The following is an 18991-nucleotide window of genomic DNA, read 5'->3' on the forward strand; positions in this document are numbered from 1 at the left end:
ACTTGAAAACAGTAATTATATATGCAGGGAAGGGATGTGCGTGTTTGAGAACTAAGTGTAACACAATAATCATAGATGGGGAGGTAAAAGAGACTGCACAGTATTCAAATTATTGTATTTGTAATTTTACTACTATCACAGGATGCGATTTTAGTTACTCAGCCTCAGTAGTGTCTCATCAATTCTTAAAATCCAATTTTACCCTATCACAGATAATAATTCCTACCCCCATAGGACTAAATATAAGCAGTATAAAAGAACTATTAAAACATGCAGATTTACAACGTATACTGGAAGAAACCAAAGAAAAGGGACATGAAACTCTTCTTATGATCCATCATGATGTAGAGGGGATCAAGAAAGTTTTAAAAAAGGTAGAACAGGATGAAAACCATAATTGGTGGGATACTCTCTTTGGCTGGTCACCCTCTGCAACAGGAATTCTTAACACTCTGGTACACCCCATTGTGATCTTATTGATCAGTTTAGGGATTTCCTTAATACTAACCATTATGTTATATTTGTGGGTTTGGAGAATGTTTAAAAGAGTAACACTTATGTATGCTGCTTTATATCATTCGGGAAGGCTGCTTAAGTAAAAGAATTTACTTAATTTAATAGAAAAGGGGGGATTGATATGGAGAAATAATGTGAAATGGGGATAATGGACATGGATTGTGATTGTATGTGTCTGCTTAAGGAATGTGGGTATGGTGACTAGTCATGGGTGTGGTGACAACTACAGTTTTGGGGAGACGCCTGCCCCTCTTCCTCTAACAAAGGGGAGACGCCTGCCCTTCTTCCTCTAACAAAGGGGCTATTTAAAAGAGAATAAGAAAAGATGAGAGACATTCAAATGCTATCTAGAGGGAGGGAGTGCTAAGTCTCCTTGCTGGAAAAGATTGGGTGGTCACAATCACCTGAAGAAGATCGGGTGGTCACAAGGACATGAATCACCTGAAGAAGATCGGATGGTCACAAGGACATGAATCACCTACAAACCTGCAAGACCACCACATTCCAGGAAACGGACTGATAAGCTAATTAACATACGAAGCGGGGTTTAGGTAACGAATATGTATAGGCGTTTATTGAATATTCATTTGTTCATTGTATAAATGTGAGATGGTTCGTCACTTCGGGCATGCACGCTTGTGGAGGAGCGATCCCCCGTGCATCTGCGCGCAATAAACATACCTACTTTATAACTTTCGAGTTATAGAGTCTAATTCCGCACGTCATCAGCACTATTAGCAGTGCAAATTTGCTTTTGGTCAGCAAGAGCCGACTTGCCTCTAGCTGCCTGACGTTACCCATAGGTCCCTTTAAAAAAGAATTTTCTTTCTGGTTGTTTTTTAAGTCCTACGTCTTGAAATAGTTTATATTTTCTGTGTGTCTGTCTGTGTGGTGGGGGGCTGGAGTCTGCGCTGTCCATAAGGGTTATATACATTACAGTAACCGTGCAACCTGTAATGCAGCATGACACGTGAGATGCTGATGTGAATCAGAGCTTGCCTAGGCGATAGGAGAACATACGCAACCCCTGGCTTCTGGATTCCAGCAGCAAGCAAACAAGGTATCCCATGCACATCAGAAAAGATCACCACTCCAGGGAGTGCCACTCACAGAGCAGTTAATTCTGATGAGATGAGGTGCTTGGTGAGGTGTTGCACAGGAATTTGTCAGGAATCTGGTTTCACTTCTGTGGGAGACTGGCCTGAGCCAGCAAATACGGTTACTTGGCCTGAAATATTTCATGGGCTCTGTTCAGAATACTCCTGTCACTCAAAGTAGCTTGAAATGACATGTAGACCAATATCACTTTTTTGACCTTCCTTCTAATGGGATTAATGGCCCATTATTTCTATTGCTTATTCTGTATCAGGGCAAATCTGGATTAAAATACCTTTTCCAAATGCCCTGCTAATGTGCAAGCCAGAGTTGCAGCTTGATAAATGCTATTGGATTGATGAAACTGAAACTTAATGCAGTGATTGTTCAGAGTTTGGGTTTTGTGGGGGTTTTTAATCTTTGCGGGATTTTTTGGTTTTGCTTTATTTTTGGTTTGTTTGTTGTTTTTTTTCCCCCAGGTTGGCAAGTCTATTACATGAGAGAACGTAGACTGTGATTTGGCACCAGCTGAAAAAATTGCATGCACAAATACTTTGAAATGGAGAAAAGTGAAACATGCTTATTCACTTGTTTTCTGAGTTCCTTGTGCCTGTTCCTGTTACTAGTTAACCTGCTTCCGACTAAAATTACTTCTAAGCAAGCATGTAAAGTTTTCATTAAAAGTATTCAGTGTTCCCAGAGTTCAAGAGCTGAATTATGATCCAAGATTTGTTAATTTGAGAGGAAAACTGTTTTCGATTAAAGCAGATCTTAGACAAAACTTGCAAATACTTTCTAAGGGAATCAAAAACGTGTAAGCATGAAACACATTTGATCCAGAATACTCTAAACAGGGAAATACCTTGTGATTATTCTGGTAGATACAGAAGAAAAAAGATATTGAAATATTGCATGTAGCTGTACTTAATACAGCTAGACCAACCTCATCTACCTAAACTGGTTAACAGCAGTTTCTAAATCTAGGGGCTAGATCTTCCATAATTCTTGGAAATGTTATAAAATTAGATTACCTAATTAGCTGATATACCTCAAGCTATTACATTGCAGAAAGGAACTCATATGCAAGCGCATTCATCTTGTGTACTGTGCTTGTATAAAAAATGCCATAGAAAATGTGGTCAGAAATTTTCATTTTAGGTTCCTAGATATCAACATTTCGCCTGGGCTCTCCAGAACATTGCTATGCAGTAAGTGCTGCTTCACACAGGGGGTCTCAAATGGGGGTTCTGGATGACCAGCAGCCAGTCAAGATCTGCTGGCTTGGTCTTCATAGTAATTACCTGGGAAAACAGTGTGGAGGAGCTAGGATATAGGCAAGAATGCTGTGCCTGAGGGCTTGTGCACACAGATCCAACAGCTGAGAGCTAGAGGTTTTCTGTACTTTTTCTGTATTTCTGAGGTCTGTTTCTTCTTACAATACCACTTTTTTGATAACAAACTGTTCCTATCAAAACATGCTTTTGACTAGTCTCCACAGCTGTTTGGTTTTGGTTTTCAGCGTAGATGATTTTCACGAAACCAGATCTTTCTAAAGAAACAGCATTTTGACTAGTAAAGGGAACAGTAGCAGAAAAGAGTAAGGTTTGTGAAAAATGTTGGTTTTGCTTGTTTTTCTAAGGCTGTTTGATGTCAAGTCAATCGAACAACTATGGTCCAGAATGTATACGAAACTATTATCACCTAGTGTTTATGACTAGAGGAAATTATGACTGATGCGTTTTTTATCCTGACAACTGTATCAAAAGGAGATGAGGTCATATTGCCAGCCTTGTTGCTTTCACTTGTAAGTCATTATTAGACATAACTGTCAGAAATCAGCATCAAAACCCATGACAGGTACCAAAACTATGTTTTTGCTTTCTTGACTAAATAGCAGTTTTCCTTCTGAAATGCACAAGGATGAACCTTGAAACCAGAAGAAATCAAGGACTAACTGAATGTTAAACTCTTTTTTTCCACTTAGTGAAAGTCTCTAAATAAGTCAGAAATTCTGTTGTTATGTTGGAAGAAAGGAATTGGCGTTTTTACCAGGTGGGATTTTCTTTCCTCTATGGAGACCTCACCGTGCCAGTTGAGGAAAGAACTTGAGACAACCTCTTTGGCGATACCCGGGAGGTGGAGTGACAGGGTGTCTGGGAACAGTAAGAGGAAAATTTGTCATTTGATGTGCTGTTTTCAGTGCCAAAGGCTTTGTGAAAAGGGCTCTCTTGCTAGCAAATCTAGGTAAGAAAGTGAGTACTGCGTGTCTTTCAAGAGCTAGAAAATCTTACTGGATAGCTTGACAGTCACATGAATGATGGCCAAGAGGTAGATGCTGTAAAAGCAATAAAGCCTGGGAGGCTTTCAGTGGTCTGTACTGAAGCAGCATCTCTGAACCTCAGTGTTAATGGGACGAGAGATGCTGTTGGGCAGCAGAAGGGCAGTCACCAGAAGCAGGCTGCATGCCACAGCAGGGTTGTCCCCTCAAGGGGACTTTGGCAGGCTGGAGATGGGGATGGAGAGAAAGCCACTGCAGGCTGGCCAAGGGCGAGGTCACAGTATGCCCTGGGCAGGAGAAGCTCCTGAAGGTGGACAGCCAAGGGTGGCAGGGCAGATGTGCTAGAGAAACTCTGGGTCAGGGTGGAGGTGAGAAGTTGGCTGAACCTTTGCAGCAAGGGTGGCCAAACGCCTGCCAGTAGGGCTGTGGGGCCAGGAGTGCAGCCGGAGAGGCGTGGGGAGGGGGTCTGCCTGCTCATGGCACGTCTCCAACCGCTTTTGCGGTCCAAAGTCCAGCCTGGGGCTCCCCCAGAGCAATGGATGTCAGGTGCCTGGAGCAAGCGTGGCTGAGGCCCCCGTGCCCCAGGGGTCTTGTGGGAGGTTCAGAGATGGGATGGTTTGTGGCCAGGGATGGGGCTTGGTCACCTGGGGCAGTCAGCAGCTGTTACCTGGCCAAGCAGAAGGGTGAAGGGACTGGGCTTTCGCACACACCAAAAGGGCACGAGGACACAGCTTGGGAAAGGGAACAATGCAACAAGGCAGAGAAGGCACATTTGCTCCCCAGGACAGGGCTGACCTGGGAAGGTTGCTCAGAGGGTGTGTGGGATCTCCATTGTGGGCAAAAGTCTGCTCCTGTTGGCCTGGCTATGACATGGCCACTTTACCAGGTGACCTCCAAAGGTCTTTTCTGACATAAATAACTTTATGACTTTATGACTGTCACTGTCAAGCAGAGAACACCAGTTCTTATAGGTTACCACTTCACTGCCTACCCAAATAGGGCCCTACTTGGAGAATAGAGACTCTGTCATCCTTAAGCACTGAAGCAGAAGACTCATGGGATCAAGGAGCAATGCATGCCAACTTCCAAGAGAAGGTGTAAGGCTGGGGTTGTGGCATAAAGAAAACCTAATTCTATTATGAGCTGAAGTTCCAGGGAATATATATATGAAGAAATGAATTTTTACTAAAAGCAAGTTGTACGTGGCTCCGGGGTGAGTCTGAATGTGGAAAGTAAATGGCAGCAGAAGAGCGCTTGTAGCTTTGCACCACGTTCTTCCATTCCTGGTTGGCATATACGTAAAAAAACCCCAAAACCCAAAACAAAAAACCACCAACCATGGTTCATCCATTCCCTTCACAAACCTCCTACTGAGTTCTGACCAACACGCTTCATCGGGCCACCCAACAAAACAAACACCAGAGCCCCGTATATAGGGAAGAGACCTGACACTCGCCCTCTGTGCTTCACCTTCATCACCTCTACAGTGAACTTGCAACTGAAGCATCTTTAAGCAATAACTTAAATGATGGAAATGAGAATTTCTACCAATTGTTGCTGTCAATAATAACTTGAGCTATTTCAGTTAGCTCATCAGCTTTTCCTTTGTCAAATAATTGGTGGGAAACACTGGTATTTAACTAATCGTGATCCTTTTCTCTATTTTAAATTCTGTTTTGGTAATGATAAACAGTCTTGTGAAGGGCAATTCAGTCTAGGGAGTGCCTTTGAGATAACTATTTGAAAAGAACTGGTGGTGATCCTTGTTCCTCGTCATCAGAAATGGCACGAGCCTGCCTTACACCAGATGTTCCGAAACATCTTGTAATCCTGTTAGAACTGGTGAAGCCAGTGGAGTGCGGTGCTGGTAAGATCCAAACTCCTTTTGTCAGGTCAGAATCAGATTTTGACCTCCTGTATCCCAGGTGGCTGGGTGGCTTGTGATGGACCAGGGGAAGACAAAGATGTGTGCTCCATCAAACGTGGGGCATTTTTCTCTGTGAAGGTTTCAGTATGTCATGAGTTATGAGAATGGGCAGCACTCCGCAGCCGTGAAAAGGCTTTTAAGGAAACAGCATCAGTCTGCACTAAAGCACAAAATGCACATAAGCAGAAAAATTATTTTTCTGTACACACAGATGTGTAGCTTTGTGACAGCCACATCTGCGAGTATTTTAGTGGTACAAGGCTGAGGCAGAGGCAGGAACATGACAAAAAGGACCGTGATAACTAGGGAGAGGACATACAGGCGGCATGTGGTGGTGTGGAATAACTGAGACGTTGTGGGACAGCTCGTGTGACTGACCTGCTGCAGCAGATGCGTACAAGCTCCTCAGCAGACGCTGGCCAGGAGAACGAGAAGGGGTGGCCCTCTATGTGAGGGAGCAGCTGGGTTGTGTGGGCTCCCCTGTGGGGTGGGCGACAGGTGGGTGACAACAAATGGGCCAGGGTTGGAGAAGAGGGCAGGGAGCCAGATGACACCATGGGGGGCTGTTACCGACCACCTGGTCTCTGGCCACCGACGCTATTTCTCTGGTGGGACTTCAACCTCTCTGAGGGGGAAATGGAGTGGGGCATGAGCTGCCAGGGGCATTTCTGGAGGGTGTCAGGGATAACTTTGTGGTACCGGTCCTGGAGGGGCCATGCAGGGACAAGACAGAGCTGGGCCTGCTGGCCAGTAGCAAGGAGGAGCCGAGGGAGAGGTGGCAATCAGAGGCAGCCTTGGCTGTAGTGACCATGAAGTAGTGAGATCAAGATCTGGGGGAGAGTGAGCATCAGAGGACAGATCCCAAACTTCAGGTAAAGAAGGAAACTTTGGCATGTGCTGAAGAAAAACTAAAGTAAGGGGTGGGGGGAGAGGTACAATGCAAGTTGCGCTGGTTTAGATTTTCAAGGGCCCCAGCATGAGAGCAAACATGATGCTTTTCCACAGGACAGAAACTTCAGCATATTGATAGCCTCAGGTGAAAAGCCAAGGAACTACATTTTGTTAAGCAAAAAGTACACTCACATCATTAGTTCTGGGATCTGCACTCTTTCATTATGCAGCACATACACTGTAAGTTGCACCTCTGTAAAATGTTTTGCAGGGACGTAGGAATCAGCGTTCAGGCGTTTCTTCATTCCTTGCTGTGGGCTGAGCTCCCTGATTAACTTACTGCTCCCATGACACATGGTCAGCAGGTGTCTCCAATGGTGCATTACATATCTCTGGCAGGAGGTGCTTGAGGTGCGTCAGAAGAGGAGACAGAACTGGACAACGTCATTACCACTTGAAAAATGAGGGGACACATACACAGCCCCCATGGTTGTCCACAGTACGTTGAAAAGGAGATTTTTCTCCTTTTTCACTATGAAAAATATTGAAAGGAAATGTGTTAGGTACAAACAAAATACCCCCTTACCCCCCCAACCCAACTAACCAACGCTCCCAACAAAATGTTTCAAATGTGTCAGTTCAGATCAAGCTGACCAATGAAAATGCTTCCCTGTTCAGTGAAATTTTGTTCAGGGATTTTCTTTTCTAATGACATTAAATTTATGATCTATGTTTTTTAGCTAGTAGTTCCCAGATGGTCTTTTTTAGATACTAATTTCCTAGGAACTATTAACGAGACACTGCTAAATCCCTTAGGTCATGCTGAAAATCTCATTGCAAATAACGGAAAAATGGTTTTGGTTTTATATGTATATATACTGGGAAGATATATGTAGATATACCTCTAGGGACCATACTACTTCCAATTATTTGAAATCAAATAAATTCAAATTACTTTGAAAGTACTCAAGATGATGATTGAAGTTGCTCTGAAGTAATTTGTCTGCATTTATGGGTTGCTGTACGTAATAGTGATGACACATTCCAGTTCATTAATAACTTTTGAAAAATGTAGCATCAGATCCAAGCTTTCAATGACAGTGATGAAAGCTGTGGTTTGGAAATTTGGTATTTCTTTAGTTCATTAGAGATTCAGCAGTCTCAGTGCTTGTGAATTGGTAGACGCAGAAGTTTAATAGTTTTTGTTCATTTCTAATTTTTGTAAGATTGTAAAACTTCCAAGCCCATAGAGAGTGTGTGCTGTGTAAATGCCATCTTGGCTTTCCTACTCTAGCAACAGCTCATAATCCACCATATTTCTTCTGGCCCCTAAATGAAATTTTTCTTTAAATAACACAATCTTCGATTTTGCAGCTCTTTGCGAGGGGTTCATCGGGTCAGTGCTCCAAGGAAGGGATCAGTTTCATTCCCTCCCTCCTTTCTTGAGCACTGCCTCCTGGAGAGCTGCACCTGCCATCTGCAGGGGATGGGGTGCAGAGGATGGCTGCATGACGGGGCAGAGCCACCCTGCCCTGGAGAGTCCTGAGCAGAGGCCTGTGAAGAAGGGGGGATGCAGCTCACATGGGATCCCCCTCCCCTTGGTTAAGCAGGTCCCTCCACAAAGTGAAAGGTCCCTTCACTCTCTGAGGACCTCCCTTAGTTACTAAGACCTGAAGCCCTCAAACGAGAAACAAACCCACCAAACCTAAACCAAAAAAATGAAAAAACACTGGTACCAAAAGCCCACGCATTAGCTCTGTATTACTGGTAGTGATTGACAGACAAGTAGGCAACCTCCTTTAGTGTCTTCATTTTCTAACTAGTATAGCTATCAACAGATAAAAGCAACCTCATTATTTATTTGCCACTGTTTTGCTAAAAACCATTTTTTTATTATTATTATTTTGGTTGCAAATTTACACCAAACCCATGGCACTTCCCTGACTTCAATGCAGATGTGTACACTATGAGTAGGTGTAAATGATCCCACAAATCCAGAGAAGTGTGATTTTATTTACATGCTTCCATGGAAATGCTTTTTGCCTCACCGCCCCCCACCCGCAAAACCCCACAACTCCCCAATAAACCTCACATTTAAATTTCAAAAAGAACCCTTTATACCTTCTTGCAGAACAAATGCAATCACTGTGTCATTCAATACAGCAACAATTGTCAGGAGCTAAGAGGTAATTAGAATTATTGTCTAACTAAATTGCTTACGATAGATCTAGCCCTACCGTTTATTAAAATCTTGTTCATGATGCTGTTTCCTTTCTGCCAGGAGAAAATCAGAAAATGGAAAGTGCATTAGATGTGTTTTGCTATTATTGTGCATAATGCTACCTTTAAATAACTGAAATAATAGCCTTGCTATCAATATCCTTACACTGGAACTGTGTCGGTCACAGCTGCCTGCCTAGTGAAAGCAGGTAAACCTAACTGCTCATTTGCATATGCTACTATTTTGGTAAACCACTTAGCTTTTGCTGCCAGCTGCCTCTTACAGCCAGACAAGGTGATTCATTTGGGATGTTTCTCAGCTCTGCCTTGATCTGTGAGCACGCAACTAATTGTTGTTCAAACCACTACCTTTTGATATGACTAAAATGTTTTAAAAAGCTTGGTTTGAAACAACTGAGTGCCAATTAAAGCATCTTCTTTTGTCACAGGAACTATAGGAAACTACACAGATGCCTCCATCCTGCTCACTACAGAAACACTGAAGTAACACAATATGCCACCGTGAGGTAGAAAACTCTTTAGTGTTCTGGGGAATTTCACAAGATGAGCAGATCTGGACTTGCTGTGGTTAAGATTAATTGGCATGCAAGGACTGCTTGCAACAAAAGAGTTGCAGTAAAGCCCCTTTTGTGAAGCAGTCAATAAAGGTTGCAGCATTTTCCTGTTCTAGGGAGCCTGAAAGACATTTCTGTCCATGGCACTCTCCACCAGACACAGCCGTCACAAGGAGGACTAGCATCCCAGAAGAAGTATATACCTGTTAAATTCAAACTTTGACCTCATCCTTAAGGCCTTCCACAGCCAGTCTCCATTCCCCTGATGCCTTTTCATTTTCATGCGCACAGAAATGCCAGCACTGAGATGAAGACCTTTATATTTTGATTGTTCTCTAAAAACAGCCCCAGGGCGGAGTTATGTAGCTTTTATTTAACCTGTCTTCATTGCTGTTGGGAAGATGGGGATGTAATTCGACTGCCATTGTAACAGAAGAGGCAGCTGAGAATCAAAAACTTATAGCCTCAGAGAAAAGATGAATGGGGAAAAACATTTTCTGCTGGATTTCCCTAAGTTAACTTTTCTCCCTCTCAGCATATGCACACGTGGAGAGCTATTGGGTGACAAGCATAGTAATGCTAGCCTAAATTGGAAATGAAAATTGTCTGAAATGGGAGGTCAAACTGAATGCAGTTAGAGCAGCCTAGACAGAGAGAAACTTACTTAACCTACACTGATTTGTTCCTATCAGGTCTCCCATTGATGGGTAAAATAATGAGTCTGATTGTTACTGTAACCTTGACAAGACTGCTATGCGTCCTGTGTACCTCTGCGTGGCCCTGCTGCCCTGCAGGGTTCATTTTTTCAAGTGCTTTGCTTCTTCCTGCATGGGAAGCCGCGACCTGTAACATCAGTCTAATTAGAGGAGCATGCAGCCTGCTGTCTTCAGTGGCAAACCATTAGTTTGAAATCGCTGGCTAGAATTCAATGAGAAGAAAAAAGGTGGCTTGGAACAAGGTGGGATATTCCAGGATTTTAACCTTCCACTTTGATAATCCTCTTTTTACACTGGGTCTCTGATGAAGTGCAAAACAAACAGTCTATGTTTGTCTTCCCCCTGCTGTCACTCCAGTTTTTAACTTGTAGATTGAATTTTCAACAGTCTTTTGTATGTGGGAAGAGTCCGAAGATTCTACATATTCTCTTAAATTAACAGATCTGGGAGAAGTGTGACAGACCCTAACTCTTCCGGAAAAAAAAAAAAAAAAAAAAAGAAAGATGATAGTCTCTGTTCTGTCTTGTGTCCTGTTGGAGGAAATCCAGCTTGAAACCTTTCAGCAGCACAGCCTTGTGCCTTGGATCAGTGTGTGTACTCTCAAACAGCTGGTGCATCCCCAGGAGCTACTGGCAAACTGGCAGTGCACCTGTAACGTAACACTGATACCAATATAACAACGCACTGAATGTTATTAGTACCCTAATATGCTTTTAGTTATTTTATAAATGGTTTATTGCATTTTACTGAGAAAGTGAAAAAAAAAAAAATTGATTTTCCCTGGCACAATTTCTAGATTTGCAAAGCCCAACAGTTTCCCACAGGGTCTGGGCAATTCTTTTTGCTTCAGGTCTCTTAAAGCCACTTGTACTTAAATGTCCTGCTCTCTTGAGCAGATACCACCTTCTCCACCCCCCTTTTTTTCCCTCTTGCTTTTTAAGAACAAAACTAAGCACGAAGATCAAGGAATATAGTGTATTCTTTTTTTTTTCCCACTCAGGTTGCTTTGTGTAGCTTCACTGGTGGGCCATAGTTACATCGTTAACATAAAAAACACAAGAAGGTTATTGAGAAACAGCAACCTGGCCTGAAGAGGCAATACGGGTTGCATGGGGATGGGGGACACATGGAAATTGGTGAGGAAAATCTTTCTGGGATATCAAGGTAATATGAACAGCCTTTCCCTGTATGGATGCTTTTTGTGCTGCCTTTGTGCTCAGCGTTCAGGCTGGCCCACAACAGCAGCAGGAGGAAACCAGGGCCTGTTTAACACGACTCATCTGTATTGACCATGGACCTTGCTGAGGGCAGGTGGTACACGGCTGAACGCCTTCTGTAGGAAGCTAAGGAGGAGCCTATGGAATATGTGTATGTGCAGATTCACTCCTCATGTCCTGAGTAATTGCATAATGCTTGAAATATCACCAAGAAGCAATTAATCTTGACAAGCTTCTTTCAGAATTTCTACTCTCTTTCTTTTTTTTTCTTATTAATATTCTCCACCCCCCCCCCCCCCACCCCACCCCACCCTTTTAATCTTGGGATTTTCTGCCTTTCATTTCAGGTAATTCTAAATCAAAGCCAGAGCTTTCTTTAGGCACGCTACACTTATACCATGAACCATATTATTCCCTTTTTTGCTTGAACGAGACCGTGGGATGGTTTTACTGAGAGACACTTTATTCCAGAAAAGCAGAATTTTGCTGCTGCTGTAATGGAGAAGATGCCAACATGACTGAACAAGGAGGAGGGTTCAGTGTGCTTTTCTGCAGTGTGATGACACTGGAAGAATAGTTGTGTAAGACGTTGCTAAACTGACAGAAGATTCTTGTCGTGAATCTTCTGTTGCTTTTCACTCTAAGTGCATTTTTGCAGGGTAAGAAATTAGCCAATACAATGGCTATCAGTTGCTTTGCATACTGAAAGGCAATGACTTTCAGTCTTGAACATTCATTAAAGACACTTTATGAAAAGCCTCTTTCTCCAAAAGCATTCCTTTTGGCAACGCTTCTGTACTTCCCTGTTTTTCTTGATTTCTTTTCACAAACACAGAAGTGTTTCCCTGATTTTGCGAGACTTAGTCACTAAATTGGTATTACATATACTTCGCAGTTTTGCCTTCAAGAGCAACTTGATGTATCTCAGTGATAAAATAGCCCTAAAAATTTCTAGTGTCCATTACATGTTCCTCTGGGACCTTGTCTTGACTGTGAAAAAAGCACTAGTGCATGCAGAAAAACGGAGTCAACAAAGCAGTTTCAGTTCTGATAGACAGTTTTCCACTGTGAGAACTGCAGGTTTTCAGTCAAAAAGGCTTTTTTATGCTCTTTCAAAAAGAGCATTTTTTATGCTCTGTGGGTTTACTCTAAATCCTGATTCCCTATTTCCTTTGCTTCTTCCTCTAGTACAACATTAACAATTTAGAGTTATGAAGGGCAGCAAAGGTTTTGGAATAGATCCTAATGCTGTTCATATAATCGTGATAATGCAATTCCTGTGACTTGCAGTGCAACATTTTTGAATATATGAATTGTTCAGCAGTTGGGCAGTTGTTGGTGTTTATACTTGTATCAAGTATTCTCCAAGATAAGTAAATAGCAAGAATAATCTCAAATTGTTCTACCTTGTGTTGCTGAACTCTTTGAATATCTCAGGACCCATTTCCCTTTATTACTAGTATTGCCTGCTTGATATACGCTGTTCAAGAACACTGTACTGAGTATAAAAATAAGAACATATCTCGGGAGACTGTTTGGCTCTGTAATTTCTGCTTCTAGAGAAAATTGAGTGAATGAAGTACCATGACCACAATGTCCATGAATCATCTCCTGTGGAAGGCAGGAAGATGTCTGACCAACATGTGTTCATGCATAGTGAGTATCTTTCCATGGACTTGGGGGCAGATTTGCAAAGTGCTTTGGGAGAAATATTTTCTCAAGTTTTTAACCACACAGGCATCTCCTTGCCTCCTTAAGTTCTTAAATAAACGTATAGGTATGGCACGGGAGGCTACCAGGACTTTTGAGGCAAAAAGACCTCCCTTCTGACTCTTCATTTAGAAGTTTTCAAGGCCAGACTGTCCCATTAAATAATCTATTCTAGCCTCTTGTGCAGAAATAGAATATAAGAGGCAGGGTAAGTACGTTTGTAGGAATGACAAGACAGTACTGTCAGACAGATGATAATTTCTCTTATTTCGAATACTTTGTCCTGGATTCAGCTGAGATAGAGTTAATTTTCTTCCTAGTAGCTGGTGCAGTGCTGTGGTTCGGATTTAGTTTGCGAATAACGTTGATAACACACTGATGTTTTGGTTGTTGCTGAGTAGTGCTTATACAAGTCAAGAACTTTCAGATTCTCATATTCTGCCAACAAGAAGGCGCACAAGAAGCTGGGAGGGGACACAGCCAGGACAGGTGACCTGAACTAGCCACAGGGATATTCCATACCATAGAATGCCATGTTCAGTATATGAACTGGAGGGGGTTGGCTGGGAGCCACCGATCACTGCTGGGGGACTGGCTGGGCATCGGTCAGTGGCCGGTGAGCAACTGTGTTGCAAATCACTTTGTTTTCTTGGGTTTGATTCCTGTTTCTTTTTCATTATCATCATCATCATCGTCATTATGATTACTGTTATGATTATTGTTGTTGTTTGTTGTTACTGTGTTTATTATTACTATTAATACTATTATTATATCTTACTTGGTATTAAACTGTTCTTATCTCAGCACAGAAGCTTTACTTTTTTCCCTGTTGTCCTCCCTTGCTCAAAGCCGGGAGCGGGGGGAGTGAGCGAGCAGCTGCATGGTACTTGGTTGCTGGCGGGGGTTAAACCACGACATACTTGCATCTCTGTAATTTTCAATTATTGTATAGTAAAGATTTAGAATGGATTTACAATTAAAAATAATGAAGTGGAAAATGAAAACAGGAAATATTGAACAGGAACAGAATTTTCTTCTCCGTATTTGCAACTGAAATGACTCGTGAATAGGACAAGCAGACGTGCAGATGAAACGAGGAAGGGATAATTGCAGTTCAAGATGTTAAACTGTGGGATTTTTTTCTTTTATTTTATTTTCCTCACTGAGGGTCAAACTCAGTTTGCTGGTAATACTTCTTATGGCACTTCATAGCTCCAGGTGTAGAAAGAGCAGATCAGTTGTGTTGCAGGGGCCTTTCTGTGCACACTTCAGCAGGACTCCGTTGGGCACCGGTGGGGGTGGCACGGACGGACGGCTTTCAGCCAGGGAACAGCGGACTGTGTGCTCAGGTGCCGCGCAAAAGGAGAAAGGCAGAGAAGGGGGAGACGTGAGGTGGCAGGTCTCTCCACAGGCTGTGTGCCTTGAAACAGTCAGGACGCTGTAAACAAAGAAGAGGCATTTATGGGTGCTGGGGACAGGTCAGGACAAGCTGCGTGTATGCAGAATTCTTCTGTCCGTAGCGGTGAGAGGGGACCATTCCTTCAATTTTAAATCCTCGTTGGTTCCTATTATATCTATTTGCCTCATTTCTTTCTTGGGAAAACAACTACTTGATTTGAAGGAGGATTAAAGTTAGTACATTTAGAAATCTTGGATAGTTAAACCCAAGGAATTCTTTAAAGACAGCTCATCTAATGGATGCAACAAAACCTTTTTGCAGAATACTCTTTTTCCTGATGCAAGTACCCATTGTCAGTTGATTATCTGCAATTATTGTTTGTGATTGCTGAATTCACTGTAGCTCTTACGTGGCTGTGAGCTGGGATTTAAGATTATGTTTGGGCGGAGAAATAACACGGGGGTATCTGTGAGTATCAATTCAGCTAGCAGAGTAATAACCAAAGCTTACCTTTGAAAATGAGCGGTTTACAATTCAGCCAAGCATGGGCAGTACTGTTTTATTGCATTACAAAGAAAACAGAAGTCCCATTCTTCCTCCGTTCTGGAGTGCTTTGAGTTCTGTGTAATTAGTAAGTCTCATTATTTTCATTTAGATGAGTAAACTGAGTTTTAGAAAATGAAGTCTGAAAGAAGTATATCAACATTTGCGTTGTCATTGCCCTAGTAAAACCAGTAGCTACACTGATGAAGGCCTCTATGGAACTAGATATCAAGTCCTTCTCAGGTCTGGGTACCTGGAGGAACTGGATTCAGCTGTCAGAAAAAAGCTGGTGGGACTTCAGGTTAGCGACAGTTTTGAGATAGATTTGTCTAGATCGTCTCCCCTAGTGAGCTCACCCAAAAGACCACTCCTTGCATACAGATGAGGCACGACTTACAGTTTGCTTTGTGAACAGAGAAGACTCTTCAGTGATTAAGTCAGAACAAACCCAAAAGCTATTTCCACCTCACTGGTACTTGCCCACGGTGTCTTTAGGAGAATCTCTTGCTTCCACATTTGGAGTCAGGCTTGAGAGCTGTAGTAGAGCCCGAGTAATTGACTGCAGTCCAAGGGAGATGGATTTTCCTTATTCTGTGAGGCTTGGTTCCATGTTCATGGTTTCGTGTGTCACAGTGTTATGCTGTATGTCTGGGACCTGCAGGTTCCCAGAGCTGTGGTGACTTTCTCTCCCATGTGACAGCCACATTTTGCGGTATGGTGCTTGCCCTGAACAAGCTCTATTTCTTCCTGAGAAAAATGAAGAAGGTGTATTTATTCTCTTTGTAAAGGGTTCTGCTTTGCTCTGCTTTGCTTTCAGAAAGTGGCACAGCCCATAGTGAAAACAAGCAGACTGTATGTATCATCTCTGTCGTGATAAAAAGGAAACCTGAAGAGGCCAAGAGGTCAAAGAGCTATTCATTGGGAAAACTTCAGAGCAGAGCTGTAGTGCTTGTGACCTCTTCTTCTGAGGATTAAGCTGGAGAATCTCATCATGATCTCTAATTTAAGTTTTTAAATGACTTACACTAAAACCCTCAACAGCACATTGTAGATTAGGATGTGCTGAGCAGCAGCTTTGAGAATATAAACATCTTTAATGTTACCAGGGACAGAAAGAATAGAAGAAGGAAATGGTGAGAGAAAAAGAGTAATTTGATAAAACTTGATTGCTGAGCTTCCTCCCCTCCAACCCCGCCATTATTTTTCTGACATCATGGGACAATCACGAGATGGCAGATGGTGAGATATGTTAAACTAGAGCTAACCTGTTGTTGGGCAAATAGTTCTTGAAAACCTTTTGTAACAAAGCAGACTAGATTCTTCATGAAATGCCACCCAAATGCTTTTCTTTCCAAAAGGTCCTGCTGTGCTGAAAATACGGATCTGGTTTTATTGAGATTCAGCATTCTTAAGCGTAATTCTTTCCTCATTTAATAACTCTCACCTAAAAACTTCCTTTTAAATTCTTGCACCAGCTTTAACTGGTAGCACCCCTTCCCCTCACTGTATTTACTTGTGTTCCAGGCTTGCCTGAGGTATGCAGATGCCACTTTTGCCCCAGAGCAGTTCTCTGGGGTTCAGTATGAGTCTATCACCAGCAGAACCCACTTCACTTGCACTTGTCTTCTTTTCTCACCTGGGCTGCAAGATGCTCAGCTGCTGTCCGTGCAAATGAGCAGCCACAAGAGTGAAAGAGGGCTGCTCTGAAATGGCCCTAATTACTCCAAAACGGCTGAAACTGGCTCCAGATACGTCAGAGCTGGCAGTAGCGCTTTGCTGAAGGAATTATCTTTCTCTGGTGGATGAATGTGCAGTGGCTAGGTCTGCCCACTGTTAATTTCTCTGAACGTCCTCAGCAGAAATTCAGAACTAGTATAATTTTTAGGCTTATTTTTAGTGCAGAATTTCCCTTCCTTGATTGTGAGCTTGTATGAGTTATCTAGCAGCAGTCTGCACATTGATACAGAATTGACCGGTGTGGTTGGTAGGAGAAGCTACAGCATGTTTATTTTTACAGCCTTTGTGCTTCTTACTTAATTCTTGCTTGGGGGAATTGTTTTTTCTCCTTCTTCAGCTGCTGATGCCTAATAATCTCTCTGGAGTTTGTCTCAGGCCACACCACAGAACTTTAAAAGGGCGTGCTGGCATATTTGAAATCACCTTTTTGTGACCCTCTGCTTCCTTCTAATTACTCAGTGCGCCATGAAGTCTATTCCTTTTCAAAACTGGGAGAGGAATGTAGGAAAAGAACAGTAATTAGCGGAGAGCCAGAGGGCATAAAAAGTGAGATTCTTCAAGACTGATACTGTCCTCCTCTTACAGTTAAATTTGTCATATTTCCATAGAAATACAATGTCTTCAGATGCACCTGAAGTTCAGACCATTCATAAGAAAAAGCCAAGTAATTAAAACTCTATGTGATGGGGCACAGGCAATGAGAGGTAAGAATGAAAGACGCCAACGAGCTTAACTTTAATTACGCTGATCTTCTGATTGGGTGAATTTGAACCCTTTGGAAGGTAACCATTAGTGCCCTCATCAGTAATATTTTACCAGCTTTTCCTTCTGTAAAAGAAAATAAGGTGTGGATCTCCAAAGACAGAAGAGCCGGGGAGTACCTGCTGCATACAGCATGCTTAAATGCAAGGTGTTGGCCAGGATCACCCCGAATCTGTTGTCATTACAGAGAAATTTATAAGACGTCTAGCAGAGAAGACACTTCATAGAGGAAGAGCTAGAGTAAGTTACCAAAAGGAGAGATTTTCACTTGTTAAGTGAGAGAGTTGTTAATTAACCAAACAAATGCAAAAAGTAACAACTGAACTAAAAGAGACTCCTGAAAGAAAGTGAAAATGTTTCAGGTGATAGGAAAAGACAGGTCATTTCATGAACAGGAAGGAATGACCAAGTTTTGGAAAGGACGATCTGGTCTGTCTCAGCCCTACAAGTCTTCCAAAGGCCAGGTTGGCTGTACAAGCCAGAATGTGCCATAAGAAACGGACTCTCTTTAACATGTAAACAGATTCTCCAGCAAAGTACGCTTTAGGAAAAATGATGAGTCAGTCTGCTGGTGCGGGAGGAAGACCACTTCTGGTTTAATTTAACCATAAGTAATTTAAAAGTGCTTTTTCCTTTGTTTCTTCACTTCAGTCTCTGTAGCTGTTCTCTATACTGAATGTTATGATACTTTTGTTTGTGTTTTACTTTAACCTGGCTTGAATTAAGAAAGATTTCACAGTAAACTGGCTAGCAAGACATTCTTCACACAGCAGCACAGCGAAACTATAAGCCAGGACACTGGGCCTCTACCTGCCTCTCTGCACATACAGAGTATCCCAGGTGTACCTAGATAATGTCGCAATGGGAGTGAGTTAGCAGCTAGAGCAGTGGCATGAATGTTAAGAGAGTAAGAAGCATCTTCTAATGAGGAAGATTATCCAGGCAAGCTTTCTAGTACTTAACAAAATCACTTGGGAGCATTCTCTTCTACAAGGATTTTCTCCAGTAGAATTAAAATTTTAAGAAGACCTAGGGAAGGGAAGTTTTATGTTGAGTATTCTGGCTCTGGTTGTGTTCTTACAGGAACTCAAATACGGCAAAGCATAGCTGTACCCCAAGGAGACAGGGAACTGGTGCTGCACAGAGAGGAGGAGACCCTGGCAGAATTGACAGTTCTCTGATAAAGTCAGAGAGCTGACGTACTTTCAGGTCTTGGCTTTTCTCTGGAGCTTTGCTTTTTTTGGTGCTGAAATATTTGGAGAGATTGTATAACTGCTGCTTACGCTTATAACTTTTCTAGCAGTAAGCATAGTTTATAGTCTGTGATCAAGTCAATAGATAGCTGTGGCAGGAGCTAAAGATTACATGCAAGGTAGTTCAATCAGTATCTGCATGCAAACATTCT

The sequence above is a fragment of the Falco cherrug genome, chromosome Z (genome assembly GCF_023634085.1).
Source record: "Falco cherrug isolate bFalChe1 chromosome Z, bFalChe1.pri, whole genome shotgun sequence".
Lineage (NCBI taxonomy): Eukaryota > Metazoa > Chordata > Aves > Falconiformes > Falconidae > Falco > Falco cherrug.